The sequence below is a fragment of the Simochromis diagramma genome, unplaced genomic scaffold (assembly GCF_900408965.1).
Source record: "Simochromis diagramma unplaced genomic scaffold, fSimDia1.1 OVJJ01000387.1, whole genome shotgun sequence".
NCBI lineage: Eukaryota > Metazoa > Chordata > Actinopteri > Cichliformes > Cichlidae > Simochromis > Simochromis diagramma.
Genome location: NW_024387152.1, coordinates 2,761,015 through 2,777,105, shown reverse-complemented (window position 1 = coordinate 2,777,105; position 16,091 = coordinate 2,761,015). Strand labels below are relative to the sequence as shown.

The 16,091-nt window shown below is 42.9% G+C and overlaps 1 protein-coding gene across 5 annotated transcripts in view; it reads left to right on the top strand.

The window, feature by feature from the left end:
* The first annotated feature begins 975 nt into the window (after positions 1-975).
* The window catches only part of l1cama (L1 cell adhesion molecule, paralog a), a 42,907-nt gene continuing 27,791 nt past the window's right edge, over positions 976-16,091 (top strand). For 4 of the 5 annotated variants that reach the window (XM_040047250.1, XM_040047249.1, XM_040047246.1 and 1 more), the window contains exon 1: positions 976-1,103. The gene's annotated coding sequence lies outside the window, so the exon portion shown is untranslated. Of the gene's footprint in view, positions 1,104-6,741; positions 7,935-16,091 lie in introns of those variants that run through there. The other variant, XM_040047248.1, reaches the window with a different exon arrangement.

Genomic DNA, 16,091 nt, shown 5'->3' with positions numbered 1-16,091 from the left:
TACACGTTTCTGTTTGTTTAACCTGACTCCTCTGTGTTTGCATTTTGGATCCTCCTTTTGAACGCCTTGCAGCCCTAAAGGGTTTTAGAGAATGAATGGGGATGGAGGAGGTTTTAAAATAGTGCCACTTTATTCAGTGCTTTAAAAGCAAATAAAAGAACATTCAGTTCTACATTCCTTGATTTTTGGATGAGCTGGAGGGGGAACAGAGAAGACTGAAACACAGATTCATGCTAGCAGGATGCAGCAGATAAAAGGACGTAAAATAAAAGACCTGCTTTATCACGTGCGGCAGATTATCATCACCTATCATCACCAAGTTATCTTGGCCCCGACAACAAGCACATCCACACAGCCCCTGAATTACCCAACAATGAAGCCTCGAATCAGGACCTCTTCCCCCAAACTCAAATAAGAAATGGCAGATATTCCTGACACATTTTTATTCACCAGCGTTATGTAACATTCATCTCAGCTGTGCCTGCGATTACTCTATAATGAACTGAAGTCCAGTGAAATTCTTAATAGTGCAATGAATTAAAAGAGCTTATGAAAGTTGAGCTCAGTGGAGCGTAGAGATTACAAACACAAAACCTCATATGGACGTTATTTCACCCTGTAGTCTATTAGCCTCTGAAACGGTGCAGGGAGAACAAGTGCTGGAGAGCCATAGGCTATTTCCTCTATTATTATTATGCCTGGCACTGCCCAGGTGAATACAAGAACAGTAAAAAGAGCTGCTGGACCCTTTAATCCTGACCGTGTGGAAGGAGAAAGGGGAGGACAGAGGGGTACAATAAAGGAATGGCCAGAATCCACAGAGAGTGAGGTGAGGAGAGTGATGGGAGGGAACAGAGGAGGAGGGAGGCAGGCAGGCAGAAAAGGAAGGGTGATGTCACCTCTAACAGGCAGCCAATGAGAGTCAGGGAGGGAGAGTGAGAGAGAGAGAGGCCGAAGGAGGGTGTGTTTTTCTATCACTGCAGCATCAGCAGAGGAAAGGGGCACGATCATTTTCATAGAGAAGAGAAAGAAAAGACACAAGTAGATCAGGAAAAGAGGGCGAAACGGACGGGCCGACAGAGCCAAGGAGCATCACTCTGCAGGTAAGAGCATCTTTTTGTGACGAGGTGGGCAGTTTGTCATCACATGGAGAGAGAGCAGGAGTGTGCTGGTGAGTGGATTAATTAGGCTGCTAGGTGGAGGTGGCTTGTCTCAGAATCGCACCTTTGGCTCGTCTCATGCTGGCGGTGAAAAGACGACCGTCTGGTTCGTGTAAATCGCTTTATTCTTACCTTTCTTATTTAAATGTCTTCACATTGGGAGGACATCGTATTTCCACCAGACTTGTTGATGTTTGGGGGAAAAAATCAAATTACATTTTTTAAACACATTTAACTGAAAGAATTAGACAAATGTAAAAAATTTCACCAGACGTGTGTATTGCAGTGTTTTGGGGGAAATATACTGTAACACTGAATCACTTTTAATTGTTTAAGGAAAGTCAGGTGCCAGGAGTAACCTGTTGGTGTGGAATACTTTTAGAGGAAATCTCTTCTCTTTTGTGGCTGGATTTATCGCTTGCTGACTGAAGAGCAAGAACGCTGCATGCAACAGGCTCTCCTCTCATTATATTGAATACAGAACAGTGCCGATTGCCATTGAACCTTTACTGGTCGGCGTCACATTTCCTTTACCTTTTTAGCTAATGTTCCTCAAAGCTGGCGTTTGTCTTAAATAAAAACTATGAAATATTGATCAATGGATATTTTTAAGTGCACTGAACCGTGTTTTACATTTATAATACTCTGTCAAGTGCAAAATAAAGCTGCCGTCTGCTGCAACTGTCTACTGCATCACATTTGTAAAATTCTTCGCTTTGCTTCTCTTTCTGCCTTTTTAATTTAATATGAATATTCATCTCCTCCATGCATTCCCCTCCCCCAGCTGATATCTGAGTGGCTTAATGTTAAGTACAGCCTATGATTGCCATGTCCTCATCAGATTTTCACTCGGGTGTATGGAAAACGACAAAGCGGAGCAGACCCCAGCAGTTTTTCTAGTTCACCAGTCTTATTTCCTACACACCTGCAGTGAGTGTGTTGTGGCAGGTCGGTGTCAGGCTGGGTAATTTAAACCTGCTGAAATAAGAGAAGAAAAGGAAAAGGAAGTGGGGTGGTGAAAGAAAAGCAAAGAAATTCAGAAATCAACAGGAGACAGACTGAGAGAGAGATATTTAGACTGAAGGAGACATCAGAGTGAAAATAAGGGTGGGGCAGCGCACGCAGCAGACAGTGGAGGTGTGCCGACGGATGGAGGCGCTCACCTGGCTGTATGCCATACAGATGCCTGCTGTCAGCCTCTGCGACCTGTGAACCAATAGTTTCTGAGCCCAATGAAAACAGATGGTTGCACCAGTTGTGTTAATGCTACAGATCATATACAGTATATCAATATGTATTAAATGGATTTGCCAGAGACAGCTGCTGATGGTCGTGAGATTTTCCCCACTTGACGGTTCTTCACTGCCTGTCTCATGTTTTGTAAGTAACGCACACATATCATGCACAGAGATGTGACTGGATTTTTAATAAAGCAGTGATTAAAAATCTGCGGGTATCACAAGTGTTTGTGTGCTAGTACTGCCGTGAACCGACACGCTCCCCCTTCCTCGATGCCTCAGTAGCCTGGAGCTTGTCCCAGATGAACCCAGTCGAGGGACTGGAGGGGAAGGAAGGCGCTCTGTCTCACAATGACTGTAACCATCTGTACAACATCCATAAACGCACTGCACTGCACACATCCACACAATAGATCACGATACAGCTGCTGCTGAAGGGGCACGTTGGAGTGAATGAGAGTGTGTTTGTGTGTGTGTGTGGATCCTCACTGTGGCAGCGATGCTCCAGAGACCCACTGCTGGTCATATTATCATACTATTAAATGCAGCGGATTTTGTGTGGCAGTGAATCTCTAGACTGCGCTGGGAGCTGCTTGTGTAGCAGTGATATTGTTGTCAGAGTAGCCAGACTTGGACTCCGTCATTACCCTTGCTACAGCATGGTGCAGAATGTAATCTCCCCTCTGACGCTGGCTGGTTAATTGAGCTGTTTCATCAAAGAGATGGATGGAAACGGGGATTTATGTGCGGAGAGAAGGACGGACGAATGGGGATGTGCAATAAAAATAAGCAAAGTAGGGTGGTGTAAGCAACATTTAAAAAAAAAAAAAAAAAGCTGAAGGGGAAGAAGAGGAACGTCCTTTTGAAAGGCAAATCACTTTGCGTCATTTAAAGCATGGTCACTCCTTTCAGGGAGCGGAGAGAAGAGCACCAACTAGGACGAACAAAAAAAGCAATGCCATAGGAGAAGACACCAAAAGGAAGACTTGTTTATTTAAACATAAATGCTCTAAATATTATTGAAGAAGGTTATAGGTAGGTAGAGCCCTGCAGTGCTTTGTGACATATTCATGCTTTTGCTGTATACGGTTTTTAATGTCAGGGACTGGCCCATTTCCAAACGCCTTTAGTCCAGCAGTGGAAGTCGGGAGCTGTGTTGTGTAGGAGGAGAGGAGTGATTTGCTCTCAGTATGCCAGCTAGGAGCAACTCCAGAGTAGAGCAGCACAGCTCTGGCCCTTCAGCCCCTCAGCCACCTGTTATTGCCTTGGGGCACATTTGTCAGTCATCCCGCTCACCAAACGCAGATATACGAACACACACGAGCAGAAACACATCTGTAAGGCACATCCTCAGCAACCCAAACAAACACTCTGCAAATACACGCTGCAGAGGTCCTGTTGCAGTGCGCCAAATGAAAGATTCTCTAATGTTGCCTACACAGTCTGATTACTTAAGCGTCTGCGACTGATCAAAGACCACACTCATCACTTTCTGGGGATTCAGCCATTAAAGCAGCAACGGGGTAAAATAAGGGTTATGAGGAAACGCTCGCTCCTAGACTGAAGTGTCAACAATAACACTTTCAAGTCTGAGTTTCTTTTTATCCTCTTTTGAGAATAGCGGTTGTAAAGTTACAAACTCACAACTGCAGATTCAAAGGCTTGTGGTGAAAGGCTCCCTTGAGTTATCTTCTAGTGTGTGTGTGTGTGTGTGTGTGTCTTTTCGATGCTGTGTGTGTATGTGCGTGTGCACTGTTCAGCATCAGGATCCTGTTCCTTCAGGATGCTGTCAAGATGGAGAATGAGCCCCCCCTTCCCCTTCCACCAGCTGCAGCTCGGAGGCTGTTTGATTTAGACTGTGCAGATGGGAGTCGACCCACTGGGTGTCAAGTAGAGGATCGTGTCGACATGCTGTCAGGGTTTGGTGGGGAATACATTGTGGTGATTTAGGGAGCCAAGGGTCAGATAGATTGACAGGCCAGCAGGGGTAAATTATTATGGAAAAGTGAGGAGGAGGAAATGAAGCGAGCAAAGGGGAGAGGGAATTTTGCAAAGGTAAGGTGAGGCAGAGGGGGGGCGAAACCATAAAGATGTGAAGGACTGATTTAAAAGGCAGGAGGATGGGAGGAGATGGGATAAATATGAAAGTTGTACTGGAAAGTAGAGAAGAGGCGTTGTGATCTAAAATCACAGTTCCCGCTCTTCAAACCTTTAAACCTTTAAACATGGCTAATCCCTCGGACGGCGTGACAGTCTGTAGAGTCGGGGGAATTCCCAATGGGACGGCTCCCATTCAGCTCTCCTTTGGGCCGCCTGGGTGGGGAAAAATGACTTTTTCAAGAGAAAATTACATTTTCTTCACAATGCCCATTCTACCATCTACCATCGCAGTAGATCAGATGGGATTTACCATCTGAAGGAGTTACCCCCTCCCAAATATTCAAGTCCGTTGGTGATTATGGAGAACAGGAAGAGGCCGAGAGGAGGCTAGGCTCAAAAAAGAAGGGAGTTGGAGGAAGCTGTCAAATGTGCTGAGTTAACCTGTTTACCACAGGATAGATCCCAGATGCAGCCTGTAAGCAGACAGCCTGCATAGACTATAAGGCTAGCACAATTGATATAAAACCAATTCATATAATAGAGGTGACTAGCCTAGTTTATTTCGTAGAGCCCAATAGGTACACGATGAATCACAGAAGAAGAACATAAATGGTTCCAGGATGATCTGTGTAACATTGAATTACTGCTTTTAATTTAATGTTTTTGTAGCATCAGAGCAGCAGATAAGCCCATCAGACACTGTTGAACCTGATAAGCTTGGACAGAGGGGACAAGTAGAGAATAGTCTTAACAGAGTTAAGTCATTTAAATTAAGTTATTCATGTCTAGTGTAAAATATAACACGCGGAGAATAGACGAGATAGACTCTATATCCTATCAAGACTGAATATATCAGCATGGTGGTAGCTAGCCTAATTCATTTTAGCCTGTCAAGTCAAATAGTCTAAATTGTGCATCACAAATATTAATTATAAACTATTATGATATGTAATATATAATTGTAAAAAAAGAAACAACCCCAGAATAAATTCCTCCACTTCATGTTGCTGCCTTTGAATGTCTTGTTTTTTCTCCTTCCTCCAGTCTTTCATGTCGTATCAGTATTCATACAATGATCAGACAAAACCGCATCAGGATCTTAATCAAAGTAATGGCTGAGGCTCCGATTAGCCTTCCCAGAAAAAGACTCAGACAAAGACTCATAAATCCATCCCTATTATACAATTGAACCTGTGACGGAGACCAAGGCCCAAATAGAGGCGTCATGTATGGAAACAAATTTAATTTGGCAGAGTGAATTACTTTATCACTTTAATATAGCTTTAGAAGTGATGGTATGGGCGAGGAGAAATGGCAGTATTCCCCTGGGTAACAAATATGATATTGGCAGTTAAAATTGCAAAACTGAAACCCAGGAGAGAAATTAATTACTGACAAACCAATAACCCAGCTGGAGGCCCAAGATATTGTGGAAAGAAACTCTTTAAATAAGATAATTAAAAATAAAAAAAATCGTTATCGCTCTATCATTACGTTGCAAATCGTTCTAATCCTGTGACTTAAATTTTTTTACTCGGTGTCTTGAAATGAAAAGATGTAAATCACACAGAATCATACTGAAAAGCTGCAAAGCAATAAAGCTGCACACTGAATATGAATTAGGGGAGATATGAAACTCTGTCTGTCCTCCCGGATGCTCTCCTCATCCTTTTTCTGTCTCTTGCAAAATTATCTCTTTGTCTCAGCAACATAGAGAATTCCCCTCAGCGTCACTCCTTGTGGACCACAGTCAGCTCTATGAAAGAGGCTTTATTGTCCACCTCAGTAGCTATAATTAGACTAAATTGACCCTCTGTCCAGTGTATTTCCCCACTGCATGTATCTGTCTCTATGAAGTCTTCTGTTTAATGTCGAAGATGCTCCTCTGCCTAATTGTGTGCATCAGTCACAATTCACAGTGACCAGATGAAGGAATTAATTATTCATCAAATACCAGTGTTGGAATATTATTTTTTAATTTGTTAAAGACAATGTAAAGTATCTTTTGATGGATTATTCATTATTCACATTAAAATTTATGTGCTATAGCTTCTAGATAGCTGCAAAATTACGCTACATTAAACTATATGAAAATCACTGATGTTGTTTTATATATATACACACATATATATACATATATATGTGTGTATATATAAAACAACATCAGTGATTTCCATATAGTTTAAAATAGAGAAAAAATAGAGATATTTTCTTATTTTCCTTCTGATTCAAGCTGAATACAATTAGAATTAAAAATTAGGCATCTTCTAATATTATGTTATTATGACATTAATGTAGCACAAGGCTCAGGTAGCACATGAATAGCTGGTAGAAACATCTTCTAATTTTTGATTTCTTACTTTGAGTATATGTCAGAGCCTGTACTTTTTTACTTTTTACTTGAGTAAAGTTGAATCAGCACCTCAACTTTTACTGCAGTATTTTTTAACACTAGTATCTGTACTTCTGCTTAAGTACAGAATGTCTGCACTTTTGCCATCTCTGGGTTTTGTAGTCACAGTAGTGGAAGTGGCCGAGTGTTAAAGCATCTCACAAACACCCTTCATTTGCATTTCATAAAGAGGTTTTGTAGGCGGGGAGGTATCTCAGCGTGTAGCATCAGCATGTAGCTCTGGACTAACATACCTTCTGAAAAATGCATTTGTAGAGTGAGTTGTCTATAAAAATGCATTTATAAAATGTACGTCCTCTGGAGGAAAGCATTGTCTTTTTTTTGAAAGCACTGAATTAGATTTTTCCTGACTGATTTTTCTGATTTTCCTGGTTTTTCCTTTTTTGCTGGCTCCACGCTACCAAATTGAGCTCTCATCCGTCTCACGGTTGTGTTAATAAAAGCTAACACATTCGTGTGACGATACTGACAACATCTCCGACCACATTATGATACTTTGGGGACTTCACATATCATCGCCCCATTGTGGCTTTCATTACACTGGCTGTTTATTAAGAAGACACGGCCTCGTTGGTTTACTAATTTATTGATTTGTTGCTAAGAAGCTGGCTGCATTTTTAATGAAATTTGGGTTTGTGATATATCTCAGAACTGTAGGCTACATCTGCACTGTTGCTTTAAGTTACATCATGCAGCTCCTCTGAGATTTTGAGAGGGTTTCTCAATGCTTCTAGAATTTATTCTTCATCTGTACTCCGTGCCTCTCTTCTTGTTTTCCCTTCGGACCGTTCTTCTCAGTGTCCTTGGCATAACTTTCATGCCAGCTCATTTGTTTCCCATCATAACTGGATACACTTTTAAACAGTTTAGACAGACAGGCAACATTTTACTTGTACAAATGTATCTTTTGCACAGTTAGTATTTCATAGACGTGGCTGAATGTTTGAAACGACGGGGAGCCCGTTTGCCACACGACATGCATAATCTGGAGCACAGACAATCCGCTTTTCTTCAGACATTAAGGTAAGTGTGCTGGATGCCGTCCAGTGACGGAGTCGCACTCTCCATTTTCTCACATTTGAAATACAGTGTGCTTTGCGAGTTTTGAATCCCTCTGAAAGCTTATTTATTTGGAGTGTTGACATTTAAGTGTATTGATTTGCTTTCACTTGCCTCATTCTCGCGGTACTCCTACACCTCATTTGAATGAGCCATAACTGAAATAGATGGGGCATGAAGCGCAAGCATGAGGACAAACTTGCACTGAAACAGCATCTTCAAGTACTTCCGGCGATGCAAGTATCAGACTGTCTGTATCTGTGATGGAAAATGTTGGTGAAAACCATTGCTTATGTCTGCACGAGAGCAGTTAATCATGATGTACTTGCAAAAATAACATGTGAGACAGGAAAAGTGTGGTTGAAAAAGAAACCAACAGTGACACTAACTGAAAACATGATGCAGTGGTGGGAAAGGTTGAGATGAGATAAGAAGTAATAAGGATACGATCATACAGCTCTGGCACGTCTGCACGTTGAAGTACTCGTAAACACTGTGTAACTCAGGATGCGACTCCCACTCCTCGCTTCAAGTAAAACTTGTTGAAAATGCGATTCTGTGACTCTGTGGTCATCGCTTAAATGTTTGATAAAATTGCTCCCAACAATCTGTCTTCTCTTCATGTCTCAGTGATGTTGTGACTCTACTTTCTTGGAGGCGTTTTATCTGCTGTGTCAGGCATGATATATTCATTAGGGTTGGATTACAGAGAGTGGGAAAGGATCAGGTTTTGAGTGGGTTGTAATCCCCATACACAGGCCTAATTTAATCTTACCTACTGTGCCATCCTATTACACACTACACCCACCGCATGTATTCAAGTGCTGGCCGGAGGAGAGCAGATGGGGGGCATACAGGGTTAAAACAGGGTAACGTCAGACAAAAGAGTGTGAGACAACGAGGACGGATCGTAAGAAAAGACCCACGGAGAAGGAAAATTGATTATGAACAGCAGGAGAGAAAAAAATCAAATGCAGAGGAGAAAAAACGCCGAAAACATCAAAGAGAAAAGAATTATCTGGTAGATGAGATTTGGTGAAAGGTGTCCAACTATAATGGTTGCTGGTTTCTTTCCTGCATGAGCAGGCAGAAGACATTTCTTACAAAAAACTGTTTATCTGCGAGATTTCATTTTTATGTAATTAAAGACTTTAAATATCCCTCCCGCTATAAGACTGCAAATCCATCACACTGTGCTAGAAATTATTCATTGCAGTTATTAGAAATTCTAAACAGGGATGTCTAAAGAGTTAGTGAAGGAAACTGCTTAGGCATATTTTGTTTGGCAACTTCTCCTATCTGCCTTCTGCCCAGTGTATCCAGGGATGCTTCGCCACCTCATTATATTTATTTGGCCAAGTTGCAAAATAATTTGCATGCCACAGAGACTTTACACAGCGACGAGAGAGGGTTTATATAATGTAACCTAACTTCTGTTGTTTTTGCTACCATTTCTGACCTACATCCCTCTCATCATCCATCCGTATCTGCTCTTAGCCAGAATAAAATAGGCCACGCTTCCCTGCTACACAATCCACACACTATCTACCTGAAAAGGATCCTGTATGTGAAACTGTTCTTCTTATTCCCCCCTCTTTGTTTTTAAAATCAGGTTGGTGTTGCAGTCGTTTCAGTCTGCTCTCTGAATTGATCAGGGGTAATTGGGCAGAGCACTACAGAGAGCCTCTCACAGGCCCAAGTTGCAATAACTCAACTCTATATTTTGCTTTAAAACTGTCTGTTTACATCAGCCACTGTGCTCTTCCTGCTGAGCAGTGTTTGTGGCCAAACTCACAGGGCGCACTTGGTGCAGCTATTTTGTAAACCATTTGTTTAAATCTTTGCTGAAGAGAGGATTTACTTGTGTAGCAGGACGCCGTGAGGATTGTTAATGTGAGGAAAAGATGAAAGGGACAGTCCCCAAGAGAAAACGCAGGAGCAACAAGAAGAAAACAACACAGCTTTATTCAGGGGGGCGCGTGCCACATGCAGGGAGATGAAGAGGGAACGGATGCGGAGCATAAACAAACCGCATGGAGATGGATAAAGAAACTGGAGAGAATAGACCGAGGGTCCGGACATTGTTAATGAGCTTAACGAGGTAATTACACGCAAACGCAGAGACCTCATCCTCCAGGCCCTCGCGCAGGTTGGGAGGGGAAAGGGGAAGCAGGCGAGAGAGCTGGCAGAGAAAGAGAAGACCTTTGTTATCAGTCACCTTTTAATCGTTTTGATTGAACAATTAAAGTTTGATCCTGCTCAGGGCGTGCGTAGGAACTGCGAGAATGTGGAGGTTGAGATGGAAAGGCGCTGAGAGAAGATAAAGAGGAAAAGACACAGGGAGCAGAGGGAGATGGGAGGGTAAAGGACAGAGAGCCCGCAGCGATTAAAATGTCACCGCGAGCAGAGGCAGATGCACACCTGTCAAGCACAAATTCGCCTGCACACCTGCAGACTGAACAGACAGCATGCGCTCTCTGCTGGAATGACTTTAATTCCCAGTATGCATCTTCCACCTTCATATGTCTCTCTAGATGTTTTTCGATGCTAGTCCCCCTCCATAATCCTACGTGTCTTTTTGTTTCTCCAGACAGTTTATGTTTTATTTATGTATGCAGCGAACGCTGTTTTGACCAGTCTGTGGTTCAGAAGGGGGACAAATAAGCCAACAATAAAACGTTCGTGACAGGGCTGTTACCAGCTTTGCAGCCATCACACACGCGCCGCTTCCTGTGCTTCGACCCCTCGGCCTGCCTGCGGGGCCCGTCCGCCTCCACAAGTGTCAGGACAGCTGGTTTGTCCTTTCAGTTTCAATAAAGGAAAGATGTCTCAGAGTTATTTGAGACATGTTGTCATGCAAAACCTGTGTTTGTCTGGCTGGTTGTAGCAGGCGGGAGTTGCTGACGTGCTTTGTCGGTGTCCTATATAAAAACCAGCAGAATCAGCGGGTTTTAATCCGTACTATCATGGGGTGAAGATGAATTCGATATCTGCCACTGTTGCAGGGGATTTAGTGTACCAGAGCGTTACCCCGGGTCTTTTTCTCTATGAGAAAACATGTATCGTTATGCTCTGCATGCTTAGATCAACAGTTGGTGTGTGTGCGCATATAGACGTGCATTGTCAGAACATGTTCCTCAATGAACATAGCATCTTGTTGTTTAGCTGCAGGCGAAGGTTGCTAGAGTGTTCGGTGCTTCCCTGTGGCCTTTCTCTCTCGCTGTTTTCCTCTCCTGCTCTCATTGGAATTGGAGACAAACTCTTTCTGTCACCTTTCATAACTGAAGCAAAATGGGAAGGAAAGAGATATGAGAGACTATTTTAGGGACAAGGCCAAGGCTGGGGCCTTTTTGTTTATGGGGCAATACCCCAAGTGGATAGGGAAAAGAAAAGTGATGTGATGCAGGAGCAATGAAGCAAGGAAGACAGGAGCTGCAAAAGAGATGAAGCAGCATCCTCACTTCTTTCTTTTTGTATTTATTTATTTTTTGCTTATTCACTCTGTCTGCCTCCTGGAATAGATGATATAAAGCCAGATATGCTTGTCACTCCCTTTAAATGTCTGACGGGAGATGACGCAAACAGGCTGATGCGCACACAGCCGGGACAGAACAGGTTGTCTGTTTACCCTCTTTCATATTGCGCCTTGCAGAAAATTGATGCACGCGCCGCAAAATGTCACGTCCTTGATCTCTTTGCACCACTACACACTGGTGTGTAGAGGGGCTGGAGCTGTGCAGAGACGCGGGGAGGGGGATTTACAGAGGGGTCTGCAGAGGAAACAGGGCTGTGCGCCTCAGATAACACTGCAGCCTTTGATGGAGCCTGGCCCTTCTCTGTTGGAGAACGCAAGCTGCTCCGCCTCAGATACATCCCCACCTTGGACTCCGCTGGTAATGATTGGATTTAGTTACAGAACAGAAATGGTTTTCTGATGATAATGATAACAGATGCGAAGGGAGTTAGTCAGCCACTTAGGGTCGAGGGACCGTATCGATGCTGTGCCAGCCTGCAGATTTCCCCTTAGACTCCCCTGCCTCTCGCAGGCTTGATAGAAGCTGATGGTGGAGGTTGATAGAACGCTACCTGTAATTGCATTGTGTATGATCCTAGAAGGGTGGCTGTAATGAAGATGTAGTGCAGGATAGCTGCATTCCACAAAGCAGCAGAAGCTTGGTAGGGGGTCTGGGGGAGTTTAGAGAGAGAAAAGGCGCGGTTTTCTACTTATAGCACGAAGCAATCAACAGGGAGCAGGGAACTGACAATAGAAGGGTAAGAGAGACAGGAGTGGAATTAAAAGACTTAAAAGTTGACAGCCAGGGAATGATGAACTCTTTCAAGTGTTGGTAGCATGTAGACAAAACGAGAGAACTGGAGAAAGACGGGAGATCGGGGGGGAAAGCGCAAGTGAAGGCGACACGCAGGAGACAGAAGATGAAGGTAGCGAGTATAAAAGTGCACATCTATGACGAAGGAGACAGGGGATGGGGGGGATGGGGTGAGGAGGATGAACATGTGGGAGGGGGCAGGGAGAGAAATATTTGCACTGTGCCAGTGAGCTGGAGTCAAGAGGTTGTCATGGTGATAGTGAGGTGAGAAAGGAAAAGGGAGGCAGGGGTATTGACACCTACACACACACACACACTGAGAGACACACACATATAAAAGCTCATACACACAAACTACAGCAAATAAAATTCGTCTTTCATAAGAATACTGACCTGTCACATCTCGGGTAAACAGACTTTTCACGGGGACGCACACAGAGTGGGTGTGCACGACTAAGCTGAGGTCATGTATGAAGCCTGGTAGTCATATTACTATGCAAACTCTGTTTCCCAGATCGCTTTGCTTTCTTTTATCCTCAATCAATCCCATTTGAATGGCATGCAAATCCTTTGAAACTGACTTTAGCGTTGCCTTTAGTCTGCTGCTGCATGCACCTGCCTGTGTGTCGGTGTGTGTATCTGAGCCTTTCTGTGTGCGCAACAAGCAGCTCTAGTCGGGCATGTTTGTCTGAGCCTGTGCACATACTTACATAATAACCATCTGTAGTTTCATATAAATATTAAAAACGATAAACCTACAGAGGCAGCAAAAGGAAATGTTAAAATCTGAGGATTTTTTGGGTGTTTAAGAGAGTCGTTTTTACAGTCTGGAACCCTGTAAACATTATAACAGCTTGCTAGGATTAAGTCACAGTTCTTTTTCCTCCTAAATAAAATCAGCTTCACGTTAACTGTTAGGAATTCATCAGACTCGGCTGAAACCATCTTCAGTCCTTATTGACTAAACCAAACGAGTGACTTGCCTTGGTAGTGTGGGGAAAAGGTTGGGTGTGTAAAAGGAAAAAAAAAAAAAAAGCAAGCACAGCAGGAAGAAAAAACATTTCCATATTGAACAACAAACAAATCAATACCACTGCTCGTTGGTAATGCTGGCTCTTATATGAAATATGCTTTTAGTTGTGTACTGAGTGCTGGGAGGCAGTGCTAGCTCAAAAAAAGTGCACTGCAGCTGATGACTCGATAATCATTTTTTAAACTGTTTGAAGTTTTACAAAAACCTAAAAAATCCTGCAAACACGATCCTTTCTTTAACCCTGTTCTTCCTCCTTATCAGTACGCACACAGCCACTTTTATTTTCCCACTTTGTTTCCACTCCATAGATATTTACTAGCTGTTTAGGGATGTTATCTCCGCTCTTGTCCCTAGAAGACCTTCTATTTGATTAAATGAGTAGCACTTAAAATGAGTGCAACTTTTAACAAAGTTAATGGGTTTGTCGAGAAGCTTTTTGTGTAACCTGGTATTTTAAACATGTCAATCAGTAGATCTTCCAAGCTGTTTCGGTAACTCTGCATCTCCTCTACTTCTATTACTGCAGCTAGTTTAGTTTGTGTTATATATTTTTATATATATATATATTTTTTTTTTTGCAGGGTTTCTCTTGTTTGCTTTGTTTTAACAATGAAGTGATAAGTAGGAACATTTTGTGTGTGGGTTGTGTATGTTTTCATTCATGTGATTCCTGTAATTTCCTGTGCGATTCCTTCATGTCTCTACAAGCCCAGTGTAACGCTAGAAACAAAATCCATCCTCTTTCACACAGTCGTTCGGCCACTGGGGCTCTTCCATGCAAACGTGTTAGCAAAGCACTATGTGTGACCTTGCCCTGCCAGCAGCTCATTTCCCTGAAGTGGTGGAAAAAAACGGATTACATCCAACGTAAGGAGACCTTGACAAATGCGTCTGGCAAAGACTGAAGTCTTGGCATAAAGCTTTCTGCGGAGAAGCCCACGGGCAAATCTATCTACTAGAAATTCAAGCTAAATAAAAAGAAAAATACCTGCAAAACCTGGAAAATGGAGACACAGAAACAACTCTCAGATTTGTTTGGTATGAATTTCACTCAGGTACGGGGCTCTCTGCTATCTATCCTGTTATGATGGAGGCAGTAGGCGACATAAACACCCCGCCCATCTCTTCAGGTTATGGCGTGCTGCTTTTCCCTATGGATGTGGCCACGTGTTCTTGTGTGTCACACAAGTGGCTGGCAGCTGAGTCCTGCAGCGCTATATAGGCCACTTATCACCTACCCGAGGGACCACACCCTTTTCTCTGTCAGATGAATGACTGAATGCACAGCACTTCTTTAGACATCACTACCTGCAGCACACAGCAGGCCTCCCTCCACCTGCTCTCTGCACTGATGCAACCCACACATATGCAGACATATGCTCCTATTCACACCTGAGGCTCATGTGATAACTAAAGCACTACAGCCTTCCCTTTTTATTTTTACAGCTTTCACTGCATTTATGGATGGCTGATTCAATAACAACAAGACCTATATGGAAAAGTTATCACAGAGTCAATGTTTTGTGCCTATCTAAATAAAATGGTTTAGCTTTTCAAGCATCATATACAATGCTTCAGTGCCTGGTTTCCTGCTGGCCCCCTTTTTTTGTTGCTGTAGCGTGTTTGTGATCTGCAGCTAAGCTGCTGCGCTTGGCTTCGAGGCTAACAGTGACAGATATACTAATGTTAGCTCCTTTTCACAGCCCAGCCTATCTCCAGTTTGATCCCCAAAGGCTTTACTAACAAACAAACATAAAATTTCCTTTCCCCCCATCTGAGCTGGTATTTTTATTTATTTATTTATTTTTATCTCTAAGGGATGAATAGCTGCATACAAACACATTTACTCAAGTATCTCCCCTGAATCTCAGTTCCCAAACAGAATATGTCCTCACAGGGGAACTTAAAAGTGTCAGTGAAGGTCAAAATGCATGTCAAAATAAAACTAAAAAGAAGCAAGTTATTCACTCTGGGGGATGAGGAGAGGGAGGAAGAGGCTGACTGTCAGAGATAAAAAACAAACAAACAAACAAAAGAATGCAAGGAGTGTAGGATGGAGCAGGAGACGTGAGAGGGGAAAGAGAGAAGGTCACTCGTAATAGCTCTTCCACATAATTTCATAATGCCATGATTGCCCCTATTTACTCTGGCTAACACCATTAACTCTCTGCTGTATGGACACTAAACCATTATGGCACAAGAAATAGCTTCACAAGCTGTATACGACCACCACTGGATGCTCCTACAATACAGTTTACACAACAGTGTGCCTATAAGATAAATGATGTGCATAAGCGTGGAATTATTCGTAGTGTGCTGCAGAACCATTGTGTGTTTTATCTTACCTAAGAGGAAGTGTGGTGTGTGTGTAGGAGGGGTGGGGGGTATCTGGATGCAACACATCTTATATCTTCAGCGTGACACTGAGGGTGTGTCTGTAATTAGCGGCGTTTGTGCTGCAGGCACAGACTCTGACTGATGCTGTTGCTAATGAGGCAAATGACGCCCACGAGCAGAAGTTCAGCAGCAGTAAGGGTTTATATTTGAGTATGTGTGAGTACGAAGTCACAGCGTGTGTGTGAGTGTTTGCTTGCACATACAGAGTGCACAGCAGGCCTTAGTGTACAGAAAAGATTTGATTTGCTTCCTTCGCATTATCTGTGTGTGTGTGTTTGCTTTTTAAGATTGGGTTTTCTGTTTTCTTGTAATGTTATTATGTTTAATTTCCAGGTGAAATTAAAGGAAATGGGAAGTGATTTT